The sequence below is a fragment of the Gallus gallus genome, chromosome 3 (genome assembly GCF_016699485.2).
Source record: "Gallus gallus isolate bGalGal1 chromosome 3, bGalGal1.mat.broiler.GRCg7b, whole genome shotgun sequence".
Lineage (NCBI taxonomy): Eukaryota > Metazoa > Chordata > Aves > Galliformes > Phasianidae > Gallus > Gallus gallus.
The window spans coordinates 100,050,628-100,071,276 of NC_052534.1; positions in this window are offsets into that span (position 1 = coordinate 100,050,628).

A 20,649-nucleotide genomic window follows, 5' to 3' on the forward strand; every position below is an offset into this window, starting at 1 on the left:
CATTGTTGATAGAGCATTTTTTGTCTGAATTTCTGTGTCAGGGCATGCATTAAATTACTAAAAGTACCAATGCCATCTCTGGAACCAAAAGTGCTGAGTAAGATTTGCAATTGAAAAGGAATGCAATTCTAGTTCTCCTCTTTAAGTCGAAAACAGAAAGTTTAAGAAAGCCAGTATATCAGGTTATTCTGACTGGAATAGCCACCATAAAAACAATGATAATTTTTACTTACCGTAGTTTACTTTTAATTTATTTATACGTATGCACATATACATTATATAAGCATAAAATTTGTGTATTTGTTTATGAGTATCAATGTGTTTAACTAACTGTTTCAGTACATGCACATAACATAATCTACTCTCAAGCACCCTTTCAGCTTTCAATTTTCTGCAAATGGTTTGATAACGGAGAGTTTTCAGAAAATCCTTCTCTCCATATGAAAAAGAAAGAGGAGTTCTACTGCAGAGCCAGTAGCAAATGTGGTGAAGGTTGGGTTCCAAAAGAGTTTATTGATCTTTGTTTTTTTCCAAATCCATTTTTTTAAATATAATTTTTTTCTCTCATGGCTTTGTATACTTTAAGAAATGTGGAATAAGACTCTGTTACATTTACAATAGATCTTAATAGTTGCAAAAGATGTGTGCCAATTGTCCAGAGCTGGTTTGATTAACAAGGACTGGAGAAAGATACCTGACAACCTGAGACAACTCTCTCTCTGGTCTATAACTAGGCCATTTGATATAGTGTTTGTGAACCAGGCATTTTGGCCATGAGCCAAAGATTTTATTTTCAAAAGGGATTTGTTTAACATCACTATCCTAAGATATATTTTTGTCTCTTCTTCCCAGAGTTCTGGGTTCTAGAGTTCAGAGTTCTTCCCAGAGCTGGCTGATGTGGTTGCCAAGCCAATCTCCATCATATTTGAAAAGTTGTAGCTGTCAGGCGAAGGGTCCAGGGAGTAGAAAAAGGGAAATGTCACTCTCATTTACAGGAAAAGAAAGAAGGAGGACCCAAGGAACTACAGGCCGGTGAGCCTCACCTCTTTGCCTGGTAACATCGTGGAACAGATCCTCCTAGAATAGTCTTTGGGTCATATCAACCATTGGCTACCAGCAATGTTCAAAGAGTTTTGTAAGTGTCCAGAAATATTTTTTCTATCCCATTCTTGGAAGGCAGGAAAGTGAGACAGAGAAGATGCCACAGAAACCCTTGTTTCAGGAGGAAATCCTTAGCGCTGGGAGGATCATTTGTTAACTCATAAAATAATTCCCAACTGTGACCTCAGATAGCAGCTGGAACATAAGAACCTGCTATTTAATGTGGTGAATCATATGAGATCTTTTGGCTTTTCCCTAAGAGGTTGCCTGGGAGGAGCTAACACCAGCAGATAAGCACGTGACTAAGTAGTATTTTCAGGTGTATCAAGAATTTAGAGGCTGTTTTTCCACAGTCTCCCTTCCCTGCACCACTCAGGGCAGGAAGTAAAAGAGGGTGGGTGTGGGGGAAGGTGTTTTTAGTTTGTTTTTAGTTTTCACTACTCTCATCTTTTCACAACAGGCAATAAATTGTATTAACCTTCCCACGCTGACTCTGTTTTGCCCATGACATTAATAGGCGAGTCATCTCCCTATGTTGATGTCAACCTATCAGCTTTTTCTTCGTTAAATTTTCTCCCCCTTTCCTTCTGAAGAGGGTAGTGAGAGAGCAGCACGGTGGAGCTGAGTTGCCCATCCGTATTAAAACCCTGTAAATTTATAGGTTCATGTGGGAACAGTGCTTGAAGAGCTGCGGCCTATGGGAAGCCCACATGGGATCAGTTCAGGAAAGATGGCATCCCATGGAGGAGGGACCCCATGCTGGAACAGGGACAGAGTGATGATGAAGGAGCAGCAGAAACAAAGCATTAGGGACTAGCTGCAGCCCCCATTCCCTGTTCCCCTGCACTGCTTTTAGTTCTCACTGCTCTTATTTGTTATTAGCAGGCAATAAATTACAATTTTCTCTCTTATTATGTTTGGCCTGTGACAGAGATTGGTTGATGATATCCTTGTATCATTGTATGTATCCTTGTACCAGTAGATAATTTGTAGCATAAGTAGTGTGAGGCACTTCTGACTTCCTTCAAAACCTCCAATGACAATAGCATTTTCCCGTCTTTATCTTAATAGGGTTCCAGGAGATGAAATTAATTAATTAGAACAAAAGATGCTGAGTTCCACTGATTAAGAATTCCTTATACATGAAAGATAAATCATTAGGTTTTATAAAGTGCTTTGAAATCCTAGCATGATTCAGTGGTGATATTTAGAAAAATGCGTTTGCTTCTTTCTCCAAGTAGTGTTTCCTTCTCTGTATTTTGTTGTTTCTGCAAATCTTTACGCACACGCTTATTGTTAAGCACATAAGCTGTTTCTTTCAAGTTAATTGGACTATGTGCATTTGTGGGAAATAGAATTCCCTTTATATACTCAGTAAATATCACCACTTTTTGTATAGTTATATAATAACATGTATTTATTAAATCAAATTAATACAATTAACCATTTACTTTATTACTTGAAAGAAGCTAAATTTTAAGAATGTTTGCAATTATCCTGAATATCATCTCCCATTTCCTCATGCACATATCAATTTTCCACTGAAAGCTTTAGCACAAGAAACCTAGACTACTCCAAGACATGAATATTAATTATATTTGTTTATATTACAAAAGATCCTGAAGGTCTGACTCACAGACAAAAAGCTCTTTAAACTAAGTAACTATAATACCAGAACAAATTGCATTCCCTGCACTTGAGTGCTTCATAGGCAAGTTAAAAAATGAACCAAAAAAGTTCCTTCTTGGATAGAAAGGTGGAAACTAGGATGGGAAGCCTGGGAGAAATGCAGAGACACTGCCTTGATACAATTAAATCTGGACAAGGACACCAAGGGCAATAAGGAAAGCTTCTATAGGTATGTCAGCAATGAAAGGAAGACTGTGGAAAATATGATCTCTCTCTGGAAGGAAATGAGAGACCAGGTTACCTGAGGTATAGAGAATGCCAAGATAGTGACTTTTTGCTTCAGTCTTCACCAGCAAGTCACACTGCCCTAACCACAAAAGGCTAAAGAAGGGACTAGGATGATGAAGAACCACTCACCATGGGGCAAGACCAGGTTTGAGACCATCTAAGGAACCTGAAGGTGCACAAATCAATAGGAAATAATAAGGTGTGTCCAAGGCTCCTGATGGAACTGATGAAAGAAGTTGTTAAGCCACTACCCATCATATTTCAGAAGTCATGTCAGTCTGATAAAGTTCCCACTGACTGGAAAAGGGAAAACATAATCTCCATTTCTAAAAAGGGAAAAAAGAAGACTTGGGGAACTACAAGCTGGTCAGTCTCATCTCTGTGCCCAGAAATATCATGAGCAGATCCTCCTGAAAACTATGCTAAGGCACACGTGATGGGTGATGGGCAATATGGCGTCACTAAGGGCAAAGTGTGTGTGAGACAAATTTGATGGCCTTCTATGGTGGGGTTACATCACTGGTGAACAAGGTAGAGGCAACTAAAATCATCTACCTGGATTTGTGTGAAGCATTTGATATTATCTCTCATAAAATCATTGTCTCTAAACTGAGGAGACATGAATTTGGTGGATGGACCTCTTGGTGGACTTAGCTGGATAGCAGAACTCAGAGTTGTGGTCAGTGTCTTGATGTTTAAGTAGAGACTAATGATGAGCTGTCATGGTATGCTTGGTAGCAGTCATGATCAATGATTAGGCATTGGTATTGGGTCTGGCTCTGTTTAACATCTTTGTCAGTGATATGAACAGTGGGATTGAATGCACTCTCTGCAAGTTTGCCAATGACACCAAACCAACTGGTGTAAGCAATATGCTAGAAGGAAGGGATGCCAGCCAGAGGGACCTTGACAGGCCTGTGAGGTGAGACCATGAATACCTCATGAAGTTCAGCAGGACCAAGTGCAAGGTCCTGAACCTGGGCTAGGGCAGTCCTAAACTCAAATACAGGCTGCCAGAGAATTGGTTGAGAGCAGCCCTAAGGAAAAGCTCTTGGGGTGTTGGTTGATAGGAAGCTAAATGTGACCTGGCACTGTGTACTTTCAGCCATATGCTGGTCTCCATCCAAAGAAGCATAGCTAGTGAGGTGAGGGAGGTGACTCTCCCTCTCTAGTCCACTCTTGTGAGGCTTCACCTGATGATCAGAGGGCTGGAGCATCTCTCCTATGAAGATAGGCTGAGGGAGCTGGGCTTGTTCAGTCTGAGAAGACAAGGCTCTGGGAAGACCTTATAGCAGCCCCTCCAATAAAGGAGAACTACCAGAAAACTGGAGGAGTGTAGTGATAGGGCAAGGGGTAATGTCACCACCTGTGGGTGTTGAGGCACAGTAAAGTTGCTCAGAGAAACTGCCTCATCACTGGAAGTGTTCAAAGCCAGATTTGATGGGGCTTTGAGAAATCTGGTCTAGTGGAAGCTGTTCCTGCCCATGACAGTGGGGCTGGAACTAGGTGGTCTTTAAGATCCTTTCAAAATCAAAGCATTCTATGATTCTGTGATCCCAAACTCACAGCCAGCATGTGGAAGGAAGGTAAAAGGCAGAAGTTCTGCAGGTGAACAGTAAAGAAGCTTGAAAGATCAAGCAATCAGTTTCGATTTACACCTTCAGTGATAAGGGGAATTTGCCATTGATGCCACTACTGTAGGGACTTAATCATTGAATTTGAAGAGAGAGCTTTGCATATTCACTTATATTTACATACTACTTTCACTTTCATAGCCTGAGATAATATAGGGACCTCAATACTTTTGATTATAGAAGTAGCTGTGGAATTACGTTAGAAAGATAACCCTACATTTATCTGATGCTAGATGCCAACAGCAATAACTCATCTCATTGCAGTATTCTGAAATTTTACGTCATGTCAACAGACTTTTGCTATTTTTTTTCTACAGTGGGAGGCAAGTTTTATAACCAGCCCCCACCTTTAAAATAGTATTTTAGTTTTAAAATAAGAACCATCCAGCTCATGAACCACTGGCAAATAACATTTCTTCCTGATTGATTCTGAAACATAACCTCAGTTAAGTGTAGCATGACCAGTTAATTGAAAACTGCTTTCCATTTAGAATTCACTCTCTGCTAGTCAATGATAAATAATTATTTCATCTGGCTCATTTCACATTATAAACTTTAAACACTCAAGCCCATCACTGACTCTAAAAAAGCAAAGCTATTATTCTGTATTCCACAGCTTTCCAGTACTCTTTATTTTATGTTTCATTCTCCTCTTTTATGACACTTCTTTACTTTTAAATTGCACTTATTCAGACAAATGGGTAAGACAGCACATTTTATCTGAGCTTCCTTATTTCCCTGAAGATTGTTCCTTATTTGAAATATATTAAAAAAACTGAGTGAACTCTTTGACTCAACTATTTGTGGTGCAGGTGTTATAAACCTGCAAGGGTACATTGTGTTTTCAGAACTGAAATGATCACGTTACTGTCTGGGAATGAATAGAAATGAACTATGCAAAACAATCAAATTGAGAAACAGATGTTGAAAAATATGTGTATTTTGTATTGTCACCTTCAATGCTTCATGCTGGCCTAGAGCAATTTTCAAGTCATCTGAGACAAAATTAGAGCCATATAAAATACCCTGTTAACATATGAAATGAGAAGATGCATTTCTTTAGATTGTATTTCACTTTGAGATTTCAGATTTTCTTCAGCACTCAGTGACAAGGTACAGGGTGACATCTACTCTCCAAATTTATCAGTTATCAGTTCTTTCTGGAAATGCTCTTCCTTGTTGTATTTATATGATTAATGACAATGCTAGTTATAGGTGACATTTTAATATTTAAATGCATGACTGCAAAATTTTTATGTCTTATTTCTTTGCTTTTTGCATGTTACATTGATGCGTTCTTTTGTTTTTAATTTGTAGTGTAAGCATTTTAGAGACATACCTTCAATTGACATTCACTCTCCAAGTAGCTTTATGGCACTACTGAAATTATTTACAATAAGATGCAGTCATATACTGAGGTACTGGTTTTGTTTTACTTTCACCTTGTTGCTGACAACTGGCAAATCAGCATGCAAAACAGGAATCTCAGCTCAAGTGCTTGATTTAAGCTGAGTTGAATTTATGTCTCAAGAAAGGAAATAAAATCTAAAATTCTGATTCCTTAAGCTGTCTCAGACGATTTATTGAAATATACATAAAAAGAGAGACTTTAAACTGTAATATGGTTAGTGATTTGCATTTGATGGGAAGAGATAATAGCTAAAGAGCTCAATGGAGTGATGTTCACATCATCCATTACATCCCCTTCTCATCCAGTGTAATCAAAGCCCAATGTAAATTTGTTCATTGCTGGGAACGTTATGACATTAAAGGTTGAAAAGAAAGAATGCTAAACCCCTTTTCTCAAACATGGCATACTTCTGTTTTGAGCAAAATATTTAGCTTTCTTCTTTATTTAGGTACATCATCAAGTTTGTCTTCCATACAGAAAGTGGACATTCTGACATTCAGGTGGAATAGATCAAAACTAGAAACTAGATGATCATTGTGGTTCTTTTCAACCCAGGCCATTCTATGATTCTATGAAAAAAAAAAAAAAGCCACAGTAACAACAAATTTAAACTACTGGATATGATAAAATATTTTCATAAGCTGTTTTCATGTAGTTCTACATGGAACATTAAAAGTCTACGCTAGGTGTCAGATTCTCGTTATTGTTGTACCTGTCATAAACTAAAGGAAATTTCCATAAATGGACTTGAGCTGTCAGAGTCAGGAGCCACTCACACTGCTAGAAATATTTCTCTTCCTCATAACAGTAATCATTTTATTAGACAAAAAGAATTATGATAATTTTCTTTTTATAATCTTGAAACACTTTCATTTACAACTTTTAATGAAATTCCTGGCTACAAAGCAAGAATTTTGGGACAGATACCATTATGATACAAATCATGATCCTGAAGATTTTTAACTGGACCCCTGCAAATGGAGTAAAAGTGCACATCAGTACATAAAAGGCATAAAAATACCTAAAATATTTAAAATATTCAGGAGACATACATTTCTTCTTAATTCTACCAAGTGCTAGAACCAGTAAAGAGTAGCATCTAGCAGTGTTTCTTATTTTCTGTTAATCTTACTATTCCTACAGTGAGGAAAGAGTACCCTTCTAGCAGATCAGAGCAGGGTTCACGTTGCTTCCTTCTGCAAACTTTTTATTACTGAAGAAAACTAGCTATTCTGTTTTCCTTTCTGAATGATGTACTCTGCCATGTAAAAGATGAGGAAGGATTTTGAAAGCCAGTGTTTGTGACAGACATCTCATATCTAACTGACTGCATATGAAGATTGTGTTCTGGGTTAAACAGATATAAATAGAAAGAAACATAACCAGATGTGTATTCATATTTTAGTAAAGCATGGACACTTTTTTGCTTAACCATGCTTGCCCTGTATTAAGTGCTTATAAACCTAAAGACCACAGCAATATAAGGACAAAAGATAAACGATGATACAATTATTCATGATCAATGCAACTTCAGAATCACAGTTTTTTAGACACTGTTGTGAGTTCTGCCAAAGAAAAGGTCTGAGGGAAGTTTGGCAGTTGCATGAAACTATTTCTAAATGAGAAAAGTGGGGCTGAGAAATATGAGGGGTACTGATCTGGGGACTGAATTGTGTGATGGAATCTTGGCAGTGTTGTCAATTCAGAGAGGAATGAATGTTCTTTACAATGAAATGGAGGTAGCAATAGCATAGAGAGACTGGTGTCTACAGGACTTTGAGAAAACTAATGTTAACTTCTTTCAGTTCTTGCCTAAAGCTGAGTAAAGGACTGTAAAGTAGCTGGTGGCGTGGATATTCAATGCCATAAAAGTTATTTGGATAACAGGAAAAAAGCAGCCCTCTGTCCTATAACATGGATATCCCAGATGGGGTGAAAAAAAAACTGATTTGGGGTGTGTGATCTCTGAGTCTGATTTGGTCACTGACTTTCCTTGGGGAAGTCACCTCACATCAGCTTCTCCTCTGCTCTTTCCCTCACTGATCCACTTCTCTAGATAGGAAGCAGTTTGTCACAGAGGCTGTCATTGGCTTATCTCAAGCAGTGCTACCTTAGACCTCTGTTTTACTTTTTACTCTGCCACATATTGTGGATCTCATTAATTGTCATGTTTATGCCATCAGGATTACTCCTCTACAGTGACCTAAGACTGGTAATTAGCGTATTTAACTATTAGTATAGAGGAACCCCATCTTGTTTTGATAAGCTGTATTCCTGATGTGTTCTAGTCAACTATCCATCTTTCGCATCTATTAGCTCACCTCCTATAAAAGTTACTCCAGAGATCATAGTCTAATGGATAAGACCAACATCACGATTGCTTGGAGAGAGCTCAAAAGGAAACCTAACACCAATTTCTAATCCAGCATAGTAAATGTTTTAGACATCCCATAATTTCCACTCAGCTTATCCCAGGAGACTGTGGTTAAATAGCAGCAGAATAAGTGTTCCTAGATTAACTGTCTCCATTGTCAGACTGAAATCACATTTACAGGATTCACAAATTCAACCATCACTCAAGAGAACAACAATGAAAGATTAGAGTTTTAAAAAGAAGTCATTTCAGTGTTGACATGAGAACCTGGAACAGGGCAGACAGTTACATGGTGACCTACATCCAAGTTTGAAAATGAACTGCAAAAACCTTAAAAGGTCTGGCAGATCTAAGGGACAAATTGTAATTCCTGTAGAAATAGATAAGTCAAAACACATAAATAGTGTCAAAATAGGAAACAGAAATTCAGAGTATCATAACAAAGATGTCTGGGCAGCAAGTCTATGAAATAGATTTCAACCCTCTTTGCATATTAGTGACAGAATATGAATACAATACATTCAAATGTTGCTACAACATTATTAAAATTACAATAAATAAAGTAAAGCAGCTCTATATTCTTCATTTCAAGTCACCAATGTGGATGCGATTCTTCACAGTACTTTCAGCAGAGATTTAGGTCCTTGCAGTGAAGAATCATAAATCATCATGTGCACTACAGCTCAGGTACATGTCATAGATGTTTTAGATATTTTAGATATTTCTAATACTCTAAACATTTTGGTCACATATAGTAAAGGTCCTATAAAAAATCCTTTACTCCAGATAGATGGATATATAAATCTGGATGACATAACCTCAAATCAAAACCCAGTTAGGATAGGTATTTATTCAGCAATCAATACCTCCATTTTAATTTATTTGCATCTGTAGAGATCATTAAAAGACTGAAATTCTAAAAACGCTAATTATTCAAGCTGTTTTCACTCTGTAAGCTTATCTATTTCTTTATGCTTATAGTCAGGAAGAACTGTCAGCTAATTAGTATTCATAATCAAATATTTTCTACAGACAGTCTTATGCCTATCATTATTTTATCATTAATATTACTTGCGCACAAATACTGGATAAAGCATATCTTCCCACTTCAGAACATTGAATAAGAATGGTTAAGAATGGGAAAGCATATATCATTTTACCTCTGGAATTTCAATCACAAACATATGGTTGCCCTTATGTTAATTGTTGGTGACTTTAATACAGTTTTTTAATTTTTTTTTAGAATGTTGGGGAGTCAGTGGGAAATGAGGAAACCCGAAATCTAATTCTTGTCCCTAAAGAATTTGTTTGTTAAATGATATTGCACTTGGCATGTGTGCAAGCTAGAAATACTGCAGCAACAAGCATTGGTCTTTGACTTTTCAACTTTGCTTGCGTACTTCACTGTTTATTCTGCTATTTATATCTCAAAGTATGGCAGAAATACACAGTAAAATAACCTAAATCAGATACACTGTCTTTCAGCCTTCCTTACTTAAAAAGGGGAAAGAATCCCAGAAGTAATATAAATTGGAGAAGCACACATCTTTATTTTGCCCAACCCAGAATGCTTCTGTCTGGGTCCAATGCAGTAACTGAGATGTCATTACACTTCCAATCAAAATTTAGGACCTCGCTTTAAGTGGCACCATACAAATATAAGTTTTGCACAAAACTATTTTTTAGCATCTAATCAAATAAATCATTGTGATAATGAGTTATTACCTGCCTGTGTGTATCTGAAGGACAAAGCTGCCCCTCCCCATTTTTTCCTTTACTTCAGTCTTCTACATTCTTCCTTGTCTTTGGCTGTATTTCCTAGCCTTTTTCCTTCTTCATTGAAGGATACCTTCATTCTCCCATTCAATCTCTGCTCTGACACTGAATTAACTTAATGACAGCAGCAGTCAACCTTCAGCAGTCATGAGGAAAACTACATCCAGGTGTGTCTTTAATAGTGGAAGAAAAACTTCCTTTCAGTAGCTGTTCTTAAAACCCCACCCATAAGTAGGCAACTAGTGCTAGTTATATGCAACATGAAAGAGTGATGCAGAGGACCATGGGATAACTGAAGTGTGTAGTCACCTCGAGTGAATTCTGAAAATGAATACTGTTAGAATTTAAGATGTCAGCTGAGGAATTAAAATGAGAATCTGAAAATCTCAGTTCCTCAGGTGCCTCGTTATCACTGATGAAACTGCAAGGGTGCCTAAGGCTCTGCTCTGCAAATGCTTCTTTCTGTGACTGTCTTACCTGGATCCAAACTGGGACTCTCATTAACCTTCCCACTTAGAACCCTGTAAGACTTGATCCAGATGTATCCAAAATGTACCTATGATGTATCTATGGGAATGAGCACAACAGCTTTTATGAGATTAACTAATTGATTCACCAGAAAGAGAAGCAATAATCACTTAATTTGTAGTCCACCTAGATTGGATATTGTAATTCACACTGGGAATAGAGAACACACCCCCATGAGTTTTTATGCTGAAAAGGTTGAAAAATATCTATTGGAGACCGTCTGAATTAGAGACAATCTTAGGATCTTTCAGATGTTTCCCATCTTCCTTGAAGCTTTCTTGCTGTGCAGCAAAGAACTGAAGAGTCATTGGACTAAACAGAACATGCGAGAATAAGCACAAGATTTTAATCCTGTTATCAGGAAACTTGCCCAAAAAGGATGAATCGTGGATTCCTTTTCTTGTTCCAAGCAGTGTTTATGTATTAAATGTTAAACAGTTAGTGAATAAAATAAACAAACATTGTTCAGAGCTGGGACTGGAACCTGGTACTTAATCTTCAAGAGAGCTTTGCCATCACTTGCTGCGTTAGGTGACTGTAGGCATTTTTCTGCAGAAATTCAGGGCAGCCACAAACAGAAATGCATTCTAGCTTGTTGTCCAAGACTCTGCTGGGAAATGTGTGATTTGGTAACGTCTCAGGTCGATAACTCTTCCAAGGCATGGTACAAGGGGCTTGTGTGCCCAGCTCAAGGCTGAACCTAGCTCATGGAGAGCCAAGGATGCCTGCCCTCCTGGTTCCAGTACTATCATCTACACTAAGTGCAGGCAGGGCTGCTCTCTGTCATGTAGGCCAACAGTCAGAATACTGCCTGCCTTATACCTCTTCAGTTCTTTTTCTTTTCAGAATATAGTGCCTACTGCACCAGAATATAGTGCCTATAGTAAAACTGCCTGTTGGGAATTCCCACAGGCCAGCACTGTCTTTCAAAGCAGAAACCATCTGGGTGACTTTCAGTGCCAGTTTGGGTCATTTTAACAGTTTAGCCATGTGAAGTCAAACTCCTGTGCTTGGGAACATTCCTTCATGCTATTTAATTCATTCTTTTAAACATAGCCAAAGTGATCTATCAAAGTCAAGCAGGAAGCATCTTGTCCTTTCACTAATCTGGGTTTTTTATTTCACTAATCTGTTTGTGTTTGTACGTTTTCCCCTCTGGCTGCAGGCAGTGGCCCTTGGTGGTTTCTACAGGGATAACTGCTGTTCATGGAGCATTTGTTGGATGCAGAAGCTGAAAAACCTGTGCAGTGAGGCAAGCCAGCACAGCTCAGTGTGTGGACTTTCAGGAGCTTCTCTGCAATAAGGAAGCAGGAAAGCCTTCTAGAGAAAGAAATTGTGTGAAGGCATCTCTGAAGCAAATTGCTTTTAGTGTGTACAACATTGAGGTGCAAGTCTTCTCTTAAATTACAAACTGTTTCTCTGTGCATTGGCTGCTTCATAAATATATTTAATACTATGCTATCCCCAAGGGGCACCTGATTTACCTCTGTAAGTGATAAATTATTTCATAAAATCATCACTGATCATTGAAACTTGCCTTTGTTTTCAGCTTTGAATGGAAAAGACCTTCCTGGGCATTTCTGGTCCCTCTACCAGTTCTAGCTGCATGAAATCCTCTTTAGTATAATCTTAATGAACAATTGAAGCACCCTGAAATAGCTGGAAACTTCATTTCTAGTTTTGGATATCAAAATGCACTAAGAAATCCTCAAATGTTTTTTGACTTATTTGGAATTGGTTGATATAAAATGACCCCAAGATATTAAGCTATTTACTTACAATTCAAATAAACATTTAAGCACTGACATTTTAAATCTTTGGACCTTGGGTGCCAATGAAGCAATTTACTTGACACATGGCAAGCCACAGATTTGTGTCATAGTGCAGAGGCACCAAGTCTGAGGTGGAAATTCACCTTCATTGTGCTCAGTTGGCTAGTGCTGGATTAACAGCAGGACCTAATAAGCCATGGACTGGTGCTCATGCATGCTTAAGTTAAGAGTAAGATGGCATTCTGGGCCAGTACTGACTGTTGCCACCAGCTTCCTGTAGGTACTCTAAATCAGGGCAGTATCACCTCATTATTGTTTTTAATGAATATTAATTCTCACTGAGTCAGCTACGTGAGTTGGGCTTATCCAACATGCTGCAGAACTGTCATATGTCCTGAACAGCAAATGGAACAGATCTTTCTTAAGGAAAAAATAATACTCTTATACTGCTATTTATCTGGATGTTATGTACAAGTATAAAACATCTGTCAAAGAATAAAAGTTATTAACTTCTTATTGCATTTCTCTACATGTCAACCACCATCTTACTGTTGAGAAGATATATATACAGCTTATGGGTAAATCTTATGGATCAGCTGTTTGACGGGTGTGACAGTGGAAGTTTATAAGTTCCTCAGTGTTAAGAGAGCTAAATTATTTACATAAATAAAAGAGTATTGTTCAAGTTCACCCTTTTTTGGCCATATTCTATAGATCCCAGATCCCAGATAAACTGTCCATTGGGATCTCCTGAGTTGTATATTAACAGCAATAACATAAACCTAGCACTTGGAAAAGAAGAAAAATAATAGCATTTTGGAAGTATTCATCAAATGAAATTAGAATTACAGTACCTACTACACAAGAGCAACACGGTCTCAAGCTTTAATGTGCCTTGCTAGTCTATCTAGTAGTGATAGTTAACAATATGCCTTGTAGCAGGCAGAACATATAGCCTTTGTCTATGTTCAGTACGAAGGTAGCTGCTACCTCAGAATGGAAAGTGAGCTTAGATATGAATGCCTTTCTTAGAACTGTCCTTACAGAACATGGAATGCTGGGTTTTATCCCTGTGCTTCACTGCCAGTTTTCATGAGGCTTTCACAAAAAGTCATCATCTTGATGTCTCACTGCTGGGAGTGAAGGGCTGGCAGACATGCAACTTTGCATAAAGCTTTTCTCCATATTAATCTGGAAACTCCTGTTCTCTCCCTTCCCCTAGAACTCTTCCATTTAAAAAATAGTATTTTGATGTGCATGTGCAGAGCAAACAAGAAGGGGTTACTTAAAAGTGCAGTTGTGTGAATTTGAGCAATATGAGTTATTTTAGTCTGATGGCTTTTATTTTCCCAGAAGCACACGTGGGGGGAAGACCCTGTGAATTATGGATTGTTAGCTGTTCCATTTAGTTTTCCTGAATATCGTTGCTGGCAAACCTTTAGTTAAGCCTAAAAAAAAAAAAAAATTAGATAGAAAGTTCTTTTTAAAGACCAAAAATTTACAAATATATGAGAAACTGGTGAGGATATTTCTAATATTACATTATATAATACTGTGTATTTGTTATAACACCTCTTAAAATGACTTAACATGGACAGAAAACAACACAACATTATTGACATAGTGGAAAAAGCTATCCGAATATTTACAGCTTCTTCCAAGTTCTCTGAGTGCTTGCATTGGCCATATTAGTTTGTCAGGGACATTTGTCATGTATGTGCTCGATTACTTTCCTTTTGGATATGACAATTGCATTGTGATTTTTTGCGGATTATTTGTAACACCCAAGCTACTTTTTTGTTGGATAGTTTTTCTAAGGATGCAGCAGTTCTTAGAAATAACAGAAAATCCTCTTTTAAGTTTAACTTCAGAGTTGATAACTTCATCACCCAAGATCAGGACCTGAATTTTAAACTCATATAGAGAATTATAAAGTTAACTTCCTATTATAAAACACATTTAAATGCAGAGAAAGAGCTTGAATTTACTAGCTAGGGAAATTACAGCAAAGCTATAAGCTAATTCTCCTGTACAGTATTTTATAGCTTTGGAAAATCATATAAGATATCAAGGAAATTTGTCACTTCTGACATTCAGAATACATCTCTCTTTGAAAGCTTTGTCATTCTGTATATATTGTCGTAGGCGTATAAGGTGTTTGAGCAGTAGTTTACAGGCTACAGGCCAATCTCTCCTGAGATAACCTGAGAGACAGCTTTATCTCGTTGGTGGGTGAAGCCATTTCATATTTACTAGCGCCATCCTCAATTATGTCTTCTCAAATCCCATGTCAGTTTGTGTCATAAAGAAAACTGAGCCTGAAAGTAAAATGATTTTTTTTCACTTAAATTTGTAATTATAATTTTACATTAAAAGTTGCTTGTTGATAAATGGCTCAAACATTTTCATAACTTGAAGTTTATAAAAGGAGATTCTGTCAACAAACTATTTTGCAAGTTTTATCTGTCCTCTCAATTTCACTACATTATTTTAAATTCACAGTGTCAATTAACAGCAACATTGCTAATTGAAGAGAAATCCACTAAAAATAGACATTGACAAATCAAATATAGAGGACACAAGAAGTATTATAAACACTTTAAAAGATAAACCATGAGGATATGAATTTATTTTCTTTAGCAAAAAGAATGTTCTTCACAGTTTCCATGTTTGGAGAAAGTGGTTACAAAGGAAACTATGATGGATTATTCTCTGTGTCTCGTGTTGCTAGAAGAAAACAGGAATTGGATATGTTTGCAGCAAAGATTTATGCTGGGTATTAAGCTTACTTTTATCCTTAAGATTTTCTATGAAGCTGTGGTAGGACAGCTACCTATAAAAGTCATGGTACAAATTTTCCTTGACGCATTTAAGTGGCCAACAAATATGCGTGGGATCAGCAACCCATAGCACTGTGCTAAGGCTGTACGTAGGAAATTTTTTTATAGTAAAAATGCAAGGTGAATGCAGGTCTGTGAACAGCAGCCCCTTAACTTTTGCCATGTTCAGAACAAAACACAGCAGCAGAACCCGCTATCTGAACTCTGTACCACCATGGTGTGTTTATGCTGGATGGACTTCAGGAGTGAATTTGGAATTAGAGTCAGGTAGGAAAAGGATTATTGACTGAAATCAAAGCAAACTGAAGAGAGAATGATTTGAGAATTAGCATCCAGACATTCTGTGTCACCTTGAGCAATCTACAACAGATTTTACAAGCTAGTTAGGCAGTGAACCAGCAAACAGGACCCTGGTGGAATTCTCAAAAGCACGTAGACGCACAATGTCTACATTTGCAAAGGAAATTAGAATCTGACGTACTTGAAAGATCTCACCTAGGGCTATGTGTGTCTACAGTAGTCACAGCAATACCTTAAAAATATGGCCTCTCTGTATTGTTTTCTTGCAGTGTGGTGCTGAGAGTAACTTTGTTAAAAAAAGACTCAGATTCTCAGGTAGAGTGTAATGACAACGATGGAAGAAATAGAACCAGCACTCTACGTGTTGATGTTCATGTCCAAGGGTGAGCCCTGAACTTCAGCTAGCAAGCCATGGAGGCAGCTGTGAGATAGTCAGGGAGGGTGACCTTGCTATCCCTTCACAGATAGCCCCAGCATGCAAATAGTTGCCTGTGTGTTCATTTTCTTTCTTCTCTAAGTGAAGGGTTATTTCCTCCTGCTATCATCATCAGTAGGATTAAGTCAGCCAAATTAAATGGGTATTTCAGCTGAAAGACTCAATAGCCATGCCTACAATTGATCCCAAAATATTTAAAACTGAGTCTGAGTTTTTGCTGCAGTCTCTGGTTTTGCACTCCTATATAATTGGGATAGGACTTAGCTTCAGAATAACACACCTGATTTCAGATGTTTTCTTGTAGGTGCTTGCACGCGTGCTAATGTTGAATAGTCAGTGGAGATGGGCTCTGCTACCTCCAGAGGGATCCATTGGAGCCTGGATGTCTGTCCATCTCACCCTGAATAAGAAAGCTCCCTGAACTTAGGCACCTGCTGCCATTTGAGTTGTCTTTGGGCTCCCAGAACATCTTTTAAGGGCTGGCAGAAATGCACATGGAAGTTGCATTCCCTAGGTACTCTGGCAGTGCCTAAAATGACACTATTCAAATACGTCTAATCAACTGAACCCCTCCCTTATCTTTGATCAAATTAATTTATCCACAGTGGCTGTGCTGGGAGCCTAAGTTTCCCTTGACTTGACAAAATCCACACTGCAGACCATCATTTCAAAGTCTTATTTTTACATGGAAGTCTAGCTGTGGTCCAGTAGAAGATATAACTCATTGCAAAATGGGACTTTCTTGCCTGATTGTATTTTGGTTACATAATTGCATCATGGCTTCAGCTACAATAGTTAATACTGATCCACAGCTTGGAGCATAATTTAATAAACTATACTCTTCTCAGAAGACAGCTCCCATCCCATGCAGGAACATTTAATTTTGGTTTGTTTTGGCTTCTTTCCCTGACTGACAGGAAATAAAATCCTTTTCTACACTATGCCTCTCTGGTCAGTACAAGGTGCTTCTTCTCCATTCCCTGTGTATTATCAGCCCTCTTCTACTTCAAGAGCACAGCTGAAGTCAAGTTGAAAAATTGAATGCATTTATTGGTTATTAAGACTTTGCAAACCTGTGACCTTTATTGTGACTTCTGCTCCTAACAGAAGCACTTAAAATGCCAGATACTACATATTGAAACACACAACAAACAACTTAGGGCATCTGTTTATTCCTTTTTCCTCTGCATTATTTTCTTTGCTGATATAATGTGATTTCCAGGGACATGAAAGAGCAGAGTCTTTAACTAGCATAACTGTCATGCAGCACTGGTTAGTGAGTAGTAACATGCCCTCTCCTAATTTTCTCCTTTTTAACAGAGGTATCTCAAATCTCCATCAGATGTACCCTTACTGCCTGCTCATGCTCGTATATCAAAGGAAAACCATGCCATTTTGATCCATTCCCACAGATCTGCAGGGAAACATTTTGGTGCTTAACAGACTCTCTCACTCTAAACATCCCTTATTCCCCATAGTTTGGCCTCTTTTAGTTTCCATAAACATTCCTCTCAGGCTGCAGAAGCAGCAGTCAGCTTGCTTTGGATATATGCACAACCATTAGAGGCCCTTCGAAGAAAGATGCTCAGGGAGATCCCCTTGTTTGACCCTTTTGGTCTGCATTTATTCCCTAGTGAGTGCTATAATTTGGGATACTTTACTGCTGATCCAGACAGCACAGGTTTTTCTTTACTCCTTTTTCTCTGAAGTTGTTTTTCTTAGCTTTTTTTTCTTTTTCCAGGCCTGATGCAGAGTAATTCTCTAACAGACATGCTTGTTCCTAGTACTAATGAAACACAGACATACCAAACTGACATATTTGGTGGCACTTGGCGGTTGATTAATTTGTTTGCTGTAAAACAAGATTATTTTGTTTACACTGAAGTTTTAGTATCTCAGCTTTCCCCAGGGAATGAAAGTAAGGAATAAGGCAGAAAAAGTGGCAGTAAATCACACAAGGTCACTTACAGTCTCAAATATTTGTGTCAGTGAGCCACAAACACTCATTCCTGGGGCAGGGAAGGCAGGGTGCCCCAGGAAATACACATGCAAAGTGTATGTTTCTACAGTCCAGGGATTCAGGCGAATGCAAGAAGGAGGTGCAGGTACTCTGTGTCAAACAGATTGGGAAGCCCAAGAGATGCAGGACAAGGATTCTGGTGTCAGGCACAGCTTGCATACTGGAAGTTCCTCCATCTGCTGCTGGGTACATGGCAGGTCACTCAATAAAACACGCCTTCCTGGAGCAGGTCTGGCATACAGCAGTTTGTCTCCATGCACACATCCAAGCTCCACAGAAAGGTTCAACCTTAGGAAATTTTCAGAGGAAAACTTAAGCAAAACCTTAAGGCTGAAGATGCAGAGAAGGGCACGTTTGAGGACTAGAAAGCAGAGACTGTTTTAGAACATAATGCAAATAATTTTTACCTTTATCCTTAGTAGAGTCTTTCATAAAGCCTGAATTAAGCATGACTATTTTACTTTTAGGAGAGCTACTGTTTTGTTATAGAATCTCAGACACATAGTTGTCAGAGGTAGGGCACAATCTTCATCACACAGTAGACACATTGTCTGTTGAGATGATGGTGGAAAGGGACGACACGGTTGGTGTTTCTCAGAGCAAACATTAGCTTATAATGCAAGTATTCTTTGATATTTACTGTCCCTGTGGAACAGATAACATCACAGTCTCCTCCAAAGTTCTCTAAAGAGAGGTCTGCTCTGTAAAATTATACTGTGCCCAGGTTGTATGAATTCAATTGCATTCATCTGGTCTTTTCTGGAATTTAAATGTGCCAAGCACTTTACTGAACACCACTGTTACTGAGTCCTTTCCCTCATGTAAACTGTATACAGGCCTTGCAAAATGAGATCTTCCATCTGCTTGATACGAAGGAGCAAAGTTCATAATGTCAACTGCTATTGCTGATGCTACGGCATGAAAGTCTTGAGTTTTTGTGGACTTGTTAGACTTAATGGCCAGGCCAAAATCCTAACCATCCCGTCTTAAGCATTCTTTGTGCAGCCTTCATCTTTGAGCTGATGAAGTCAGTTTTCAGTTATTTAAAAAAAAAAACAAAAAAACAAAACAGAAGTGTCTGTCAAGCTAATACATCCTGTTTAAGGGAAAAGCAATGGAAAAGAAGGTATTGAGGAACAACATGCAAGTCACACCAGCTGTATTCCAGGCTGCAACAAAAGAAGCATGGCCAACAGGGCAAGGGAGGTTGTTCCTCTCCAGTCTGCTTTCATTGGACTCCACCTGCAGTACTGCATTCAGTTCAGAGGACAGAATGTTATTCAAATACTCAACATCTTGCTGCAACAGTGGAGATGAACTGGTGTTTTAATAATGGAAATCTTTAGAATTAGTCCTAAGCTAAAGACAGGGTCAAAAGGTCAATCATTATCCTGTAGCTCTTAGCTTTAATTCCAAAGTAAGGGCATATTTCCAGACTGTAGATAACATTGTGTAACAATCAATGATAAATTACAACAATTTAATAGTAACTGCCTTAAATAGACCACCAAAACCAAAATATTCATAAATGTATCAAATGAATAGTGTCTGTCAGAAATATGTCAGCCATCTATTAAACTTCTGTTACAGTTCCAGCACTGCCAGAGAGCCTGTGAGAATTCTCAAAAAAAGACAGCGCAGTCCCTGATGGTGTTCCTGAAATGACTGACCCATCTTACCGAAAACATTTTAAAAATAACTTCAGGATACATAAAAATAATTGTTACCATTGCCCCAGCAGCAGCATTTAGAATAGCCTTGAGGAATTCAGCATGATAAACCCTTAAGACTGCTTGGAAAGTTTTCATTGTGAAGAATTTTCACTGGAATAAAGGAATAGTTTTCTTTCAAAAATGGAAAACAAACAGGTTTGCCAGCCTGGTCTGTAACACATAGTCGTTGACAGTGGAGTAACATCAGGTCACCCACTATGATAAATTCTGCCTGGATGGAGAAAGATGATCTTTAAGAACACTTCTAACCTAAGCCATTCTGTGATTCTATGACACTATGATGATATTCAGTCTTCACACTGATATTTGACAAAGATTTCTTTTTAAGTCTAAAGTTAAGTTGTAGTTTAATAGTTTATGCTTTCTCTATCATATTTAAGAATCTGATTTAATTCCATCAACGCTGTTTTCACTGATTAAAAAAAAACAAACAAACAGGCTATTCATATCATACTCAAGTAAACCCTTAAACACTGAGAAGCACGCCTTCAATTTTGATATCCTTTTTAAGTTAGAAAATAAAGTTGGGGATAAACAGACTGTCTGTGGTACACAAAACATTATTTGCTCTAATACAAAAATGCTTGAATGTTTTTGCCACTTGATTAGTACTTCAAAATGAGAGGAGCCATGTGGACAGAAAAGAACTGCAGTTTCAGCCATCAATTTTAATCTGCTTTGGTATTCTAGGGAATATTCAAACCAGTACTGGCTTTATACTCAAATGATAAACGAATTTGGGCTCATGATCTATTCTACCTTTCAGAACCTTGACTAATAATATTTAGGTATTGTGTTTCAGGAAAT